We start from the raw sequence: 16,231 nt of genomic DNA, 5'->3' as shown, positions 1-16,231 counted from the left end.
ACTACCCTTACAGCACAACCGAGTCACCCGTGGAACACTGTAAATTTGCATCACCTAGGGCCACACCAATAAGCTACTGAATTGAAATCTCCTGGGGAGCCCTAGAATGTGCATTTTTTTGAAGTTTCACAGATGGAACACAGTTCCCAACACCAGGGTGAAGAAATGCTGGCTTTTATTAGACCTTTCCTCAAAAGTGACTTTAGGTTTAGTCACTTAACCTCTTTGATCTTCAGTTATATTACCTGTGAACTCTGGGTGAAATACTAGCATTATAGATCTATCGTTACAATGAAATAGGGTAATATACATTTAATACCTAACTATTAACACGTGAAATGTGCTTGTTAAATGTCTGTTCCCTTTTCTTTTTTTTAAAAAGATTTATTTATTTATTTGAGAGAGAGAGCATGCGCATGCAGGGGGGAGGGGTAGAGGAAGAGGAAGAGAGAGTCTCAAGCAGACTCCCCACTTAGTGCAGAGCCCTTGAGATCCTGAGATCATGACCTGAGCCAAAAACAAATGTCAGACGCTTAACAAACAGTGTCACCCAGGCACCCCGTTCCCTTTTCTTTCCCATGTCTTTTGCCTTGACTGCTTTCAGAGTAGCTGGCCCAATCACCCAAAGATACTAAGGTTTTAGATTTTCTTAGTGCTATATCTTTTAAATCCTGACCCCTGATCCCAGTAAAGTATAACCCTCAACCAGTGCCAACTAGTCACAAATTACTGTCTTTATATTAAACCTGGAATAACGAAAATATACAAAACACTTAAGAAATAAAATAGAAACAGGTAAGAACATTAAAACTGCTAGTGACTGGGCGCTTGGGTGGCTCAGTCTGTTAAGCATCTGACTTCAGCTCAGGTTGTGATCTCAGGGTCTTGGGATCGAGTCTGCTTGTCCCTCTCCCTCTGCCTCTCCCCCATCTCATGGGCTCTCTCTCTCTTTCAAATAAATAAATAAACTCTTGTAACAACAACAACAAAAAACTGCTAGTAACCTTATAAATCATGTATGATTTTACAAAATAATATAGATTATTTTCTTTGCTCCACGAAAGTAATGTCTTCAGTGATATAACATGCCTTTAATCCCTCTTCTCTCCTTGAATATCACCTTATGTATGTGGTTTTAACTACCACTTTTATGCTGAGAGTTCACACATTTATAAATTTAGTCTGAACTCTCTTCTGAGTTCTAGACTCAAATATTCAAATGCCTACTACACATCTCTACCTAGATGTTCCACAAACACCTCCTACACATGTCCACTGAACTGAAAAAAAAACCCAAACTCACAACCACACCTCCTCTATTCCCTTTCTTAGCTAAATGGTACCAGCACCCACCCGAGCGAAAAATCTGGTAGTCATATCTTCTATTCAAATGGTTACCAAATGCTATCAGTTCTTTGACTACATTATAATTTATCCTTTCTCCATTTAATGGATATTTAGGTTTTCCCAATTTTTTATTCATAAAAATGATAACACTGGCATAGACATTCTTTTATATCTTTCTTTGCTTTTTTTAAGTCATAAAATCACGATCTTGCTTTTTTTTAATTTAGTTTTTGAATGAGTAAAACACTGACATGGCTCAAAATTCCTTCTTATTCCATCCATCATCCACCCAGAAACCATCCACCCCAAAACTACTCCATATCCCCAGGTAACCGCTCCTAGTAATTATCTGTGTATCCTTCCAGAGTGTTTTTGTTCATTAAAAAAGGAATATGGATATCTATTATTACACCCCCTTTTATATAAAAGATTACATATGTTTTCATGTTAAAATCAATTTTTAAATTAAATAATGTGCTATTGAAGTTTTGTATGAGTTGACCATGAAAAGTTGATTGTAGAGAAATTAAAACCTGGAGATAAGAAAAATGAAAAAAAAAGATGGATATGACTGGGCCAATTTCATTGGCTCTCTTTAAGTGAATGTAAATACCCTCGAGCATTGAAAGGTTTTACAGACCTTTTTAGGTGTAAACTAGTTAATGACCTTAGCATTTGATAGGGATGTATATGGGACTTTTGTTAGATTAGTTGTCTACAATTTATGACTGAAAAAGGTAAAAGCGGTGTAGAGCCACCTAAATCATTCTACATTAAATTACACACTACTGCCATGTGCGCTGATTGGCAATATTTCTTAATTATGCTCGTTAAAATGTTTTGTGGGAAAATGGTAACCCAGGGAGATGGAAAACTAAAGACAACCTTCATTTACTGCAGGAGTCACTTTGCTCAATCACTATGGAACATCTTACCCACAAAGGTAAAAGCAAACTACAACAACTTTTAAGGAAAGTCATTTGGTAAATGGATCAAAAGCTTTTTAAATGATGTACATAACTTTTAATCTAGTAAACTCATTCGAAACGGTATAAGCCAAAGTACAAAAAGTTTTGACAGAAATTATTATTTTATGAGGGTAATATTTGGACACAAATATCTATGAATGATATTTGATACATTTGATACATCTCTAAAAGAAATATTGTCATTAAAAATAGTTTCTGTAGAAAGAAACATGAAGAACTCTTCAAATGATTTTAGTGACAAAAGCAGATACTCGAGAGAATTGTGTTCTCGTGGCTGATTCATGAAGAACGCTGGCAAATTGGTATATGCAGCTCCCAATTTTATGGTAAACACAGGAGAACTGATGGAAGGAAATGCGCACAACAATAAATGGGTTATTCATACATGTTAGCATTATGAGTAATGTTTATTTTAATAATTTATACTGTCTGATTTATTCAAATTTTACAAAAACATGTATTATTTTCCAATCATAACGAAGTTATTTTTAAGTTCAAATTGCACACTCCTAAGAGGAAGTACTTCTCAATAGTCAAATAAAAAACAAAAGACTTCTACTTCTGGCTATTATGAACTAGTTTGTAGCAGACCAGTTCCCCATCCTAGAACAAGTAGAAAAGTTGCTTCTCTTCTCCATTTGGTATTCTAGACCAACCACTTGCTCCTTCATTGTCTTCTGTTCATTCTTTTGGTTCTACTCTTACCTCAATTACTATTCCTTCTATGTCTCCTTGCCTGTTTCCTTTACCCAAGGTTTGGCCCATCTCTCTCTGTACACTCTCTTTCTTGAAGTGTTTTCCCAAGCCCTTGGCTTAACTATCACTTTTATGAAGATGAATATAATCTTTATTTCTAAGTCCAACCATTCTCTCTAGCTCTAAACTTATGTATCTGCCTATCTACTGCCTATGTGCCTATCTACATCTCCACCTGGACTCTACAGAAACTCCAAACTAAATAAATTAAACTCACTGTTTGTTCCACCAACCCAATGGTTGCTCATTTCTGTTGAAAATACTATGTCACCCAGAGTTAAAAACTCAATGACTATGAATTCTTCATTACATCTCCCTCCCAATATCCAGTCAGTTGCCTCAAACTCTAAGTTGGCTATAATGTTCCTTTTTGTATTCTCTTCCTTGGCATTCTCAATGTCATCTCTGTAGTGTAGGCCCCAATCCTCTCATGGCCAGACGACTGCTTTAGACTCCTAGTTAGTTAGCCTGTCTATTTCTAGACTCTCCTCCCTAAAGTATCCAGCAAATGTCCACTTGTTTAATCTTATTGATAACTCTGTTCAGAAACTTTTATACCTCTCTACCAAGTACAAATTAAAACCTAAACTACTTTATACGCAACTAATGAATCATCGAACTTTACATCGGAAACCAGGAATGTACTGTATAGTGACTAACATAATATAATAAAAAATCATTAAAAAAAAAAACCTAAACTACTTTGCTTGGCATTTAAATTTCTGATAGGCTAGCCTTCGCTGTCTTTCCAGTTGCATTTTCCACTAATCTCCAGTATGAATAATAAGCCCCAATCAGGAATCCCTACTCGCTGTTTACCCAAATGCCCTGTGCCGTCTCATTTCTATGACTTTGATCATGACATTCTCTCTTCCTAGGTATTTTTCCCTTTGCTAATTAAACTATGAGATCTAGCACAAATAGAACATTTTACCTAATCACCCCTTCTTAAAGTACTCAAGCTTTCTTCCTTGACACATCGATTATATTGCTCTTATGACATCTGTCTTATACTGCATTGTTTTGTATTTATATAAGTATATATCTAATATACCCACACTAAGCTATAAATTCTTTGAGCTTATAATGACTTAGCAAATTTCTTGGGACAGGGTAGGACTTTAGGACATATATGTTGAATGAAGTAACTTACGAAAAGCCATAAGGTGGTTTTGATCTAGAAAATTCCCCTCCACAAGATACAACTTTTATGAGGAAATTTATCTGGCCAAATAAGCCACTTGTTCAATCTTTATAAAAGCACTAATTTAATGTCATATGATCTCATCCCCTAAGATTTTCAGGGAATTTGGCAAGAATCCTATCTGATGATTTATAGAGATTTGGGGGAGGTTTCTCTCTATACATTTTCCCCCAGAGTTTCCCAAAAATAAATAGTTACAATAATACAATAATATTTTCAAATGTTTACATGCCTAATTAGCATGGGGGTTAAAACATGAGGCCTTGCTCAGGTCTGTCTTGTTCTTAGGCAACAATAGCAGTAGGTTGATTCTTGCCAAAGGCTCCTGTACACTGGAGGGCATATATCAATCCTCAAAAGTCCTGGCAGTCCTTCTTAAGAGCTTTCTTCCTAGGCAGAACTGAGCATTTACAATGCCAGTTACATGAGTGTGTTATTGTTAGAAGTAACATTTCCATGGATTTCTGGGAAACCAATACTAAATAATCTTCTAAAATGTTATGACCTTATGGCAATATACAAATTACAAATGCACATGAGCCCAAAGTAACATAGATGAATCTCAAATCATGAACCAGGGATGATATTGGTGGTAAGGATTAGTAACACATCAGAATACCTGGTGTTTAAATATCAACTCCTTAGCTCAGCACTGTCCCTTACTTTCTCCCAAGCTGCAGGTCAAGGGATATTTCTCTGCCCTGGAAGAAAACAAGATGAAGGACTACTTCACAAACAATATTCGCCCTAGATGAGAAAGGTTTGAAGTGAGAGTACCACTAAAATTAGAGTACTATTAAGTTAAACTTTGTGCAGTGGAAAAAAAATCACATCACTGCACTTAGGACCAGAATTTAAGTGTTTGGAAGAATTTATTTGTTTGGAAGCTTCATAAGGAAGTGATGCTAGAATTTAACATTAACTAATATTACTGATAAAATTCTCAGATAAAACTTGAAACAACTCAAATGAAAAAGTTTCTATTTAAAAGTGCATGGGGGTAGGACAATTTCCTAAACACAGTTGATTAATCATAATCTCTTCCTAAAACCCAATTATAATTATAGTAAACAAATTTTATAAGTAGATAAACTCACAAGGACAGAATAAAAAGCAACAGCAGACTCGAGATTTTAATGAAATTTTTGAAGACTGAAAGTATATGGGAGTGAGGTAATTAATTTAGCAGAGCACGTTACAATCTAAGAACCTACATAGAGAGATTATATTCTTTGGAGAAAAATCCATTTTCCCTATAGAACAAAGGAGATGTCATGTCTTGGAGGCACCAGGTACCACAAAAGGTGGGAATGTGCATAGTATAGGAAACAATGAGATTTGTTCAAAGTCTTTCTACTGAGCAATTGGACCTACAGTTCTCAAACCTCTACCCTGAGCAGCCAAACCCCTACCCTCCCTCCCAAAGGAGACAAGAGGTTTATTTTTTAAAGATATTGAACCTGAGAGGTTTTGAATGTGGTAACACCAGACAGGAGTGAGGCTTAAGGCTGAAAACAGGGAACTTAAATGAAAGTCTACTCTTTTGGTGAATAGTGAAATTTGAGTGCAGAAAATGGAAGTTGACATTAATTCCCCAAGAATGGTTGAGTAGATCTCTGAAGAAGAAGCAATCAAGAAAACTTGTACCCAGCAGCACTATCTTTTAAACACCTTTTGAATCATGCCTAGGTTGACTGACCTCCACTTGCCCAACCAGGTACCTGGTAAGCCTTACTATTAGATACCAATTTACAGTCTTACTCTCCTAGTCATTTTATAAATGGCAAAGTCAGTAATTGAAGAAAAATAAAGTTCATGAGATCTGGATTCAGCTTAACCCAGATTCTATTTCTGCCTCTACTTTTCTCAGATTGTATGATAGAGGGTAACTTAGCCTCCCTAGGCCTCAGTTCCCACCTGTAAAATGGGAATGATAATAACAGTCTCATATTCATAACACTGTAGTGAAAATTAATTAAGATACTTATCACAGTGTTATCATATAGCCAAGACTCACTAATGTAAGCTACGAGAATTATTACGGCATATTTGAAAGAATTTATTAGTTAGCATTTTATACAAGATGGTGTGCTGATCCACAAATCATATTTTCTGTGTATCTTCCTACATTTTAGGCTTGCCCATTTGATTAGAGATATAAATTACAGTGTTTTTCTGGCTACAGCCCCCTTCCAAGAAGACCTGCCTTCTTTGAGCACCCCCCGACTATGTGACATTGTTGTCTTTTTACCACTACTAACACCTCAACCATGGCTGATTGGACCAGGTAGACAACTGACCTGAAGCAAACCAATTCAATGGCTTTTCTCAGACCAATCAGAGTTTTTCCTATGTCAAGAATTTGAACAAAGAGACTGTAGTTGGTGATGTGCACTGGACAAAAGTTAGGCAAAGATCTGGCAGTGATACTGGGCAATGTACAAGGTGGGAACTGGATGGCAGGGAGGGAGGAAGAAGCAGAGATGAAAGATAATTTAAACTTTGTTTCCATTATCTATTTGCCACAACAATCCTGCAAAATAAACAACCAGAAAGTATCAGTAGCACTCAACAATAAACATCTATTTTTCTTCTACAGTCTGAGTTGGCTAGGCAGTTCTTTTGATCCAACCTAGGCTCCATGGGATCCCTCTCTTTTTTTAAAGATTATATTTATTTATTTGACACAGAGTGAGAAAGAGAGAGAGAGAGCACAAGCAGGGTGAGCTTCAGAGGGAGAGGGAGAAGCAGGCTCCCTGCTGAGCAGGGAGCCCAATGTGGGGCTCCATCCCAGGACCCTCAGATCATGACCTGAGCCAAAGGCAGATGCTTAACCGACTAAGCCACCCAGGCGCCCCTCCATGGAATCTCTTATGCATCTATGGCCAAATGTGCATGTGCTAGGTAGTTTTGTTAATATTAGCTGGACTTTCACACATATTTAGAGCTTCAGGTAAGACAACTGAGCTGACTTGGCTCTGCTCCACGCATACCACTGTCCAGCAGGCTAACCTGGGCATGTTCTCATGGCAAAGTCAGAGAGTGGGACAGGAAATGTGTGCACACTTTTCAAGTCTCTGCTTACATCATGTATGCTAATATCCTATTAGCCAAAGTAAGTCAAATGACCGAGCCCAGAGTCAGAGTGGGAAATGGCTTCAAAGTTACAGGGCATGGGATGAAGATATAGGAAGACCATTAATTAGAACCATATGCAATAAATCTTCCACAACCCCTGACAAAAAAAGGAATGTTTGCTTTAGTACCTTCCCAGATCCGCTTCCCAAGAGCTGTGATTGTACTCTTATTGCTAGGTCTGTGACATTGGCTAGTTTTCTTATAACAAATCCTCCTTACCTGAACTTTCTTGAGTGAATGTCTTTTCTTTGCAATCAAGAGATCCTTTATTAAAAGAGTCCTAAATTTAGTACAAATAATTTAGGGACAACCAAATACATGGCCTGGTTCAAAATGGAAAGAAGTTGGGTTAAAACAGAAACCTCTATCCCCTTGGCCAACTAAATCAAGTACTTGCATCGTTAAGCACTGAACGAACAGTTGTTTAAAGATGCCTCTTTTTTCTTTTTAACTTTGCTTTTCTTTCTGTTTTCCTAATCTGTTGGATTTCAGAATTCACTTATTTTATGGTAAATCACCAAGACATGGCACATTTGATAATTCCTGTGTGATTTTTTTTAATTTATGCTGCCCTACACAGACAAACCCAGTACTGCCGGTTATCTATTTCCAAGCTGCCTGTTTCAGCTTCAAGAGATATCTGGGAATATTTCACTTACTTCAGAACTTCCATAAATATTCAATGAGACTGAGTGACCAGAATAGATCTGCACATTTCTTCTCTTTGCAGAACATGTAAAGAGTGGGGAGACGTTGTGCTGATTTCCAGCTTTGATTCAGAAAAATCTTGGCTCTCAGAGCCCTGAGCATCTGTAGCTCCACACCCACCTGAGCTAATCTTGAATCAGCTGCTAAGACACATCCAAGGCTTTGAACACTCACACAGACTCAATAAAAGCTCTTCACATGGACCCTCTCACCGTCAGCTCTAATGTATCATTTAATAGAGACTGCTATAGGGTTTCTAAACACCCTCCACTGCTGTGAGTTATCAAAGTATGATAAAGTGAACCTTCCAAGGGGTCTAAATCCTGGGAAATTTTACACGAGTATCATTAATGACAAAGTCTCAAGTGATTGGTTTGGATTGCGCCCCTTCCCAAACTTAAGTTCCTATGGGTATCATAAAGCCTACATGAAATTAGCCCAGCTGTGACACAACGTTCTTCACCAAGCCTAGGGTTCTTTCACACAAGAATTCCAGATTTGCTGATGGTGTTAGCTCTAATATCTGAAACAGCAGAATCATGGAATGCTGTAGATTATGGCACTTTCTGCTTGGCAGTCATCCTACTGATTTAAGATTGGTTACCCAGAGCTTCAGCACCATAGTTCTATGGTGAAGAGGAAGTGCAAACTACACGGTGCTAGGCAGAGGATATGTTTTCATAAATGATCTATTGACAATTATTGCAAGCCATATGCAAACACAGCCCTTTCCTCTAATTCACAGACTGCCTATTTCAGTAACTTTGATCAGGGAGACAATAAATGAAATCTCTGCAGTTACAATCACACAATCACAAGACTTTGAAAGAAATTTTAATAGTATTAATCAAGTCCTTTTATCGTATATCAAATCTTCTCTTGTCAAGATTAAAGAATGCAAAAGAGAAAAGGTACAAAGATGGAGGGAACATTAGAATTTTTTTATTATTATTATTTGCTTTTTTTTTTTTTTTTGCAGAAAGAAGATGAGAGGATTCAAAGCAGCCACTTGGAAAAAGCCTAGGATCCCAAAGTTCCAAGACTTGTCTGAAAACCTTTGTGAGCAGCCATTTCCTACTGCAATAATAGCGGAAGTGAAGCCCAAATGTTTGGATATTCTAACTGGCTTACAGTAAACATCTGTGTCAGATGCAATGAATGAAACTAACCTTTCTGTTTAATAAGCAAGACATTGAAGGCAAATCTAGCCTTCTAAGTGGGCAATGCTAGCCCCACTTAAAGTTTTTATTGGCTGAAACAAAAGCTTTATTTTGAAATGTATATGACTGTTATATCAGCAAGTGGCACTACTGAGGCACCATAAGTCCCATTGCTTAAAAAAAAAATCTTCAGTGGCTTCAAACACACTTGAGGATGTAGTTCATCTTACAAGATATAAGGTCCTTTGCAATCTTGCTCCTTCTTACTTTTACAGCCTCATCTGTTGCCGTTCCCCCAAGCCTCCCCGAAAATACCTCTCTCCTGATACCTTGAAACACTTGCCACCCCTGCAACACACCAAGCATTTTCCGGCCTTTTTACCTTCACACCTGCTCTTTCCCTCATTTTTACCCTCTTCTCAACTCATCCTTTAAGACCTAGCCTTGGGAAACCATCCCAGCATCACCATGTGTAGTCATTCTCTTAAGTTTACCAAGCTCTGTAGAGATTCCAGCATATTCTGACACTGTGTTTATTTGCCACATACACTAGTGAGCGCACCTGTGAGTTCAGCCATATGCATACACATGCACATACAGACACACACAAATACACACCTCTTGGAACCTGGAACACATTCTATATGCATGTCATACTCTCAAGTATCCAGCAAAATCCCTGGCAAAGAGTAAAGATTCAGAAAGGTGGTGGAATTTATGATGTTTGTGGGTAGGTATGGATTCGCACTGAGATTCGCACACAGAATCTCTTGCCTGGACTTCCTTGTGAGTGTACTAACAACATGTTTGCTAGTTGGTATGTCTATATTAGAAGCAGGCAATGGACAAACTAAGAAAAGAAAAAAAGGTATAGTCAACCGGTCCAGTTGGGAAAGGAATCCTTCACCATAATGAAGGTCTTATACACTAATCATGTTAGCCCATGCCGTGGACAAAATTTTCAATATGAGAACCTACTGAGATGCAAGCAAACCATCATTATTCCCCCACTCCCAGGCTTCCTTGTTCTTGGGACGCGAACCATGATTTTCATTAGTTTCCTTTTTTTAGATCTTTTCTGAGCTCCTTAATCCTTCCCCCATTTATAGAGTTATTTATGATGATTTGGCAGACACAAAGCTCTTTGCCATGACTCAATTGGCATTTTAAATTATTTTAATTTCAAGAGAGGCAGCAGTGACGCAACCATTTTTAACCACTAACTACTTAGAAACTTCCCTACTTAGGCAAATCCATTCCTGCAAGTAGAATGGATTTCATGATGAATTGAATCACCAGCCCACATGTCAAACCAAAGAGACTTTTATTTCCACCACACTGCATTGATATTTGGAAAAGAGTTCTCAGTTAGCTTTGGAATATCTACTACTGCTGTTAAAAGAAAAAACCCTAATTTAATATTCGGCCCAAAGATAGTTTAAAAAATATATATATGTGTGTGTGTGTGTGTGTGTATGTGTGTGTATAGATAGATAGATAGATGATAGATAGATAGATAGATAGATAGATAGATAGATAGATAGATAGTACCTGTAGTTGGGATGATTGCCCTTCTCTCAAAAGATCACCGTAGAGCCCATGAACAGACCCTGGAGAGCAAAGGGCAGCCCAGGGCTTCTTGGGATCTTGTTTAAAAGGCTGAGCCCCAGAGAAGTGAAAAGATAGTAGGAACTAACCATAAAACCCACTGGACTAAAAGATGATTTTTTATAGTGACTTCAATTGAAGTAGAAACAACTTCCCATTCCTCCCCCTGCCCCATAAAGACACCTTCATCAACTGACACATGTGTGGAAAATGTATGTAAAGTCATCTTTTAAAAAACATATTAGGCACACATTCATCTAAAATGCACACACGCAAACACACGCCTCACAAAAAGAAAAGGATTTCTCATTCCAGAAGCCTCAGTACAGAAACGAAAAGCAAAACATCATGACATGTTAAGCTGTAAAGGACCAGATTCCTCCTTTCTCTGTACGTGGAAATTCACTTAAAAACATAATGGGAAATATAACCAAACTCTAGTTAACAATGTTTATTTTATAGAGGGGAGTGGGATTGGGTGAGAGGTTGAAGGTAGACTTTCATTTTTTACTATGTATTCTTCTATACTCTGATTGTTTTACAAGTATGTATCCATACATTATTTGTACAATAAAAAAATAATGAAGGGGACAAAAATAGTGTGACCTAAGCTACTGATATCTGTGGCACATATCAGAGATAGATTGAACCAAAATTTCCCTTCTTTGTTCAAAATTTTTCATACCTGTAGCTCTGCTAAGACTCATGTTTTGATGCAAGAAATTCTTTCGATCAACCCATGGTTGGATATACTGCCATTTTCCTCAAATACATTCTAACATACAGACACATGTGCATGGGCACACATTCCTACTTGCACCTGCCCTCTCACCATCACGCCCAAGCCACTTACGACAATCATCAGAGAGTGAGAAAATCCAGAATTTCATTAAAAACCAAGGTCAGTGCCACAACAAAACAAACATCTGAGTTAGAATAAAGTGAGTTAGCCAGTTGGAATCGAGTCTATATTTCAAAACCTCAATTTCACTGTTTTGTGCACTCTGTATGTGTGTATGTTTACTTCATTTTTCAAATTAGGTTTTCCAGATTCTTTATAGATACATTCTCTTTCTGAAATATACATAATAGATAGGTAGATACATACATACATATGTACATACATACATACATACATAAATGTGTGGGAGTGGGAAAGCGCTCAAATTTTTTGACTCTGAGATCGTAGAATTCATAAAAAGGCTAAAGCAATTTCCATGCACCAAGATTGGTCACAAAAAGGACATATCTTTAAAAAACTTAATTTGACATTCCAGAAGTACTCAGACAAATGCATTTGATGCTACACACACCTACTGTCCTCAGCAGGGGAGCAGCAGTTTTCATATTTCAATCTTGCAGATTCTTATGTGTAACAACTCACACTGGGAAAGCCTTCCTGGATTAAAACAGCATAATTCCCTTCAAAGATGACTGTTTCTTTCCCTAAGTTACATTAAAAAGAATCTCCCAATACAAAGTGCATCTCACAGTGCTCTTTGGATGGGTGGATAATGATGATTGTAATATTAATGGGAATTATGCAAATTAAATAAGGCCTGGGGAGGCAGAGATGGTCTCATGTTCTTCAGCAAGAAGTCTTGGGAACTCTCTGAGATTGAATTTTGGTCACCCCAATGCCAAACAACACACACACAGATACTCATGCAAATATGTTGGCATATTTACTGCATACTATATTTGTTCATCTAGAGATGAGAAAGATGAGTAAATTATAACTGAATACACAAAAATAACAGAATGAATAACGAGATGAGGGAATCAAGTACAAGTATTTACTGTAGGCTCCTAAAAGGATTGGCAGTGAAAAAGAAAGTATTTGTGAAAAAGTGAAAAAGAAAGGTATTTGAAGATGAGCCCTGCCCTCAAGGAACTTCCATCCAGATCCAAAGGTAATATTAATCTATGTGAAACATGCAGAGCTGTTAATTGCCAGAACTAATTTAGGCCCTTAGAAAAATTCAGACTCTTGGGCCCACCACCAACTTACTGAATCAAAATCTCTGGTGATAGAGATCAGAAATCTATATTTTTAACAAGCTCTTCCAGTAATTCTGATAATCAGTTCATTTGAAACCACTAAAAAAGAGACAACACAAAAGGATACATAAAGGACTGCTAGATTAATTTGGGTGGGGGAGGAAGAATCAAAATGCTCCAGGAAGTAAGAAAATAATAAGATCAATGGGGCAGGAGCAATCAGTTAAGGCTTCCCAGAGAAGGTGAGACCAGAGCTGTACCCTGAAGGATGGGAAAGATTTGGATTGGCAAAAAGGAAAAGGAATCACATTTTAAGATGGATGATATAACATGATCAAAAGGATGGATGGGAAAATGAACAGCTTCAGAGCACAGAAGACGCCAGCAGTTGCAGAGGGACCGCTGTTGAGAAATAGAGTGAGAGAAGACTGGATCTATAAGAGGAGATTCGTATACTAAAACCAGTACTCTAGTGATGTCTAGAGCAAAAATGGTACCATATGGTACCTCTGTGTACCATAATTAGGATGGTCTTTGCAACCAGACATCCCTTCAATTGCAGGAAAGACAATGAGATATGTCATTGACAAGGGGCGTGGGAATAAATGGTAAATGGCAGTATCTTCTCTCAAGGCACAAAGTTACCCCAGACTCCACAATAACTCTCCAAAACCATCAGGTGATAGTTCCAAACCAAATGCTTAAAATTCTTCAGCGATTTCCCATTTCCCTTAGGGCAAAGTTCAAACTTCTGAACATAGTTTACAAGGTGCTTTACGATCTGCCCCTGCTTATTCCTTCCATCATGTATGTTTTCACTCCCCTCACTGCACTCTATACCCCAGTTCTATTGAACTATTCTCCATGCTTCTCCCCTCCTTGCCTCTCTCTGCACATATCCATTCCCCTACTCTACCAACCTACTTAGCTAATTTTTACTTACTTTCAAATTTTCTCTTATAATTGATCTCATCTAGGAAGACTTCCCTTACCTGCTCTTCACCACATAGCCCAACACACAAATTTGATCTTTCAAATATTAATGATCAGTCAGGTGCTGTCTTTACACCTTCTACACAGAAGGCTGTGGAGCCTGTCTTTATAACGAAAGTGAAGCCAACGCTCTTTCCAGATTTGATTATTTTATACTCAGATACACAGCATTCATCTGGCTCTGGTAATTGGGTTTCAGTCTTTGGCCAAATCGAGCCCCATTGTGTCCCATTTGATATACAATGCAACTGAGACAAAGCAGAAGTAATGCTGTTGAGCGGTGTTAGCTTCCTCTTAGAGATTCAGTGACCGCTAACATCAAATGAGAAGTCATTTGATATCATAGATGTGCCCTGATTAAGCTAAGGCAATACACAAAACATTCCAATCCATTCCGAAGACCAATTTAAAAGTGAGTGGTTATTTGCTTCCCCCCCAAAAAAGTAAAAAGAAACCCCCAAAAATAGACTTTCATTGTTCTTCAGACTCACCATAGGATGCTTAGATAGCATCCCCTGTGCTTTGGAAACAGCATTGTATTTACAGCTGTCCTACTTGAATGTCAGTTCTTGGTAATATTGTTCAGGAAGGTGGAAAGAGCATAGGCTTTGAAGATGAGGGACTTACATCCCCACTCTTCCACTCACCTCTTTGCAACTTACATGTGTGCAGCCCGAGGTTCAAAACAGGTGAAATAACTTGCCCAGTTTCCTCACATATAAAATAGGGATAATACCAATGCCCACTGCATAAAGCTGCTGGGATAATCACATGAGATGAAAAGGGTAAAGGATTTGGTACATGTGAGGCTCTCCGTGGGCTCAACCTTTTGTGAGTAGCACTTTATAGTAATTATTATTTCATTCATCCTTTAATTTCTTCATTATTTTTTCCAGCAGCACAATGCTGTAGACTACATGGGCTTTGGCATCGGAGAGGCCTGGATTCAAATCCCAGGTCCGCTACTAATTGTTTTCCATTAGGCAAGCTATTCAACATCGCTGAGCTTTCACTTACTTATGTACAAAATGGATTTAGTAAAACCTACCACCTGGAGGGTAATAGGAAGAATGAGGAGACATGGAAAGTATCTATTATCACAATGCCTGGTACATTAAAAATCTTCAATAAATGGTAGCTATTATGATTCTCTAACTACCATTATTCCTTACTCCTTAATGAGGTACACTCGTGTTGAATTACAAAAGGAAATCTCAGTCAGGCCAAAAAAGACAAAACAAACCCGGGGCTATTTCAACAGCTGATGTGAGCCATCTGATTCTTATAAAAAGTCAATGTAGTAAAACCAGTATGAAGTAAAGTGAAACAAAACTGTCTCTTCAGCCCAGGATATTTGAGACCAAAACAATTGTTGAAGAAATGATTCCAGTGTTACTACAGTGGATACCTGGCCTCACGTTGGCTCTGTTTGACCTGAACCAGTTATTTGATGTAGTCCTACTTACCTCAAAGCAAGAATCCACGTTCCTTTCTAGGGTTGCCAATTCCAATGAACAAAGAAGTCAGCACAACGTACAAGAAGCCATACGCAGGGTGGGTATGGAGGGAACATCTGCATTGGGTTGGAAGTCAGCCAACACAACTTCTGAAGTCCCTTCACACTGAGACTCCGTGAATCTCTGGAATCTCACTTGCTGTGTGACCATGACCAAGCAACTTCACCTCTCTGGGTCTAGGATTTTCCATCTGTAAAATGAGGAAGATGGCTCTAATAGTCTGTGGTTCTCCTTTAAAATTATAATCATCCGGCAACAGCTACAAGGGCAGAAAAGCTGAGACTTCTGCAACCATTCTCTGAGCAAAATCAGCTGCAAACAAAGCCATGGGAAGAACTCTCTCCTCGGCCTTTTTTATTGCCTTCTCTTTGTCTAGGCCCCGGGTGATTTGTTACAACATCATTGTAAAGCGATTACTAAGATACTCACCAAAATTCAGAGAAGAATAAAAACAAGCCAGGATCTTCAATAAATGCCCTTCACTTCAGAAAAGGAGTTTTAGTAAAAACAAAAACAAACACCCTCTTTTACCTGCTGATAAGGCAGGTAAGAACAGCTACCTTTGGAAACATTTTCAAATACCATACAATTCAACTCCTCCTGATAATCCAGGCAGGAGAGAACTGGAGACGTACTTCATAAGGATGGTTTGGGGAAGAAAAAATATCTATTGAAATTTCTACATTAAATATGAACCAAACTCTTTGCAGGAGATAAGATGAGTACTAGATTTTTTTTCAGTGCTTTCAGTGATACCCAGTAAAACTTTGATTAACCAGGACTCTATAAATACAAACTTCAAATTTCCAG

Source organism: Ursus americanus, chromosome X (assembly GCF_024610735.1).
Source record: "Ursus americanus isolate L20-20 chromosome X, mUrsAme1.1.p, whole genome shotgun sequence".
NCBI classification, from domain to species: domain Eukaryota; kingdom Metazoa; phylum Chordata; class Mammalia; order Carnivora; family Ursidae; genus Ursus; species Ursus americanus.
The sequence above is the reverse complement of the archived record's forward strand: the minus strand, read 5'-3'. Positions refer to the sequence as shown.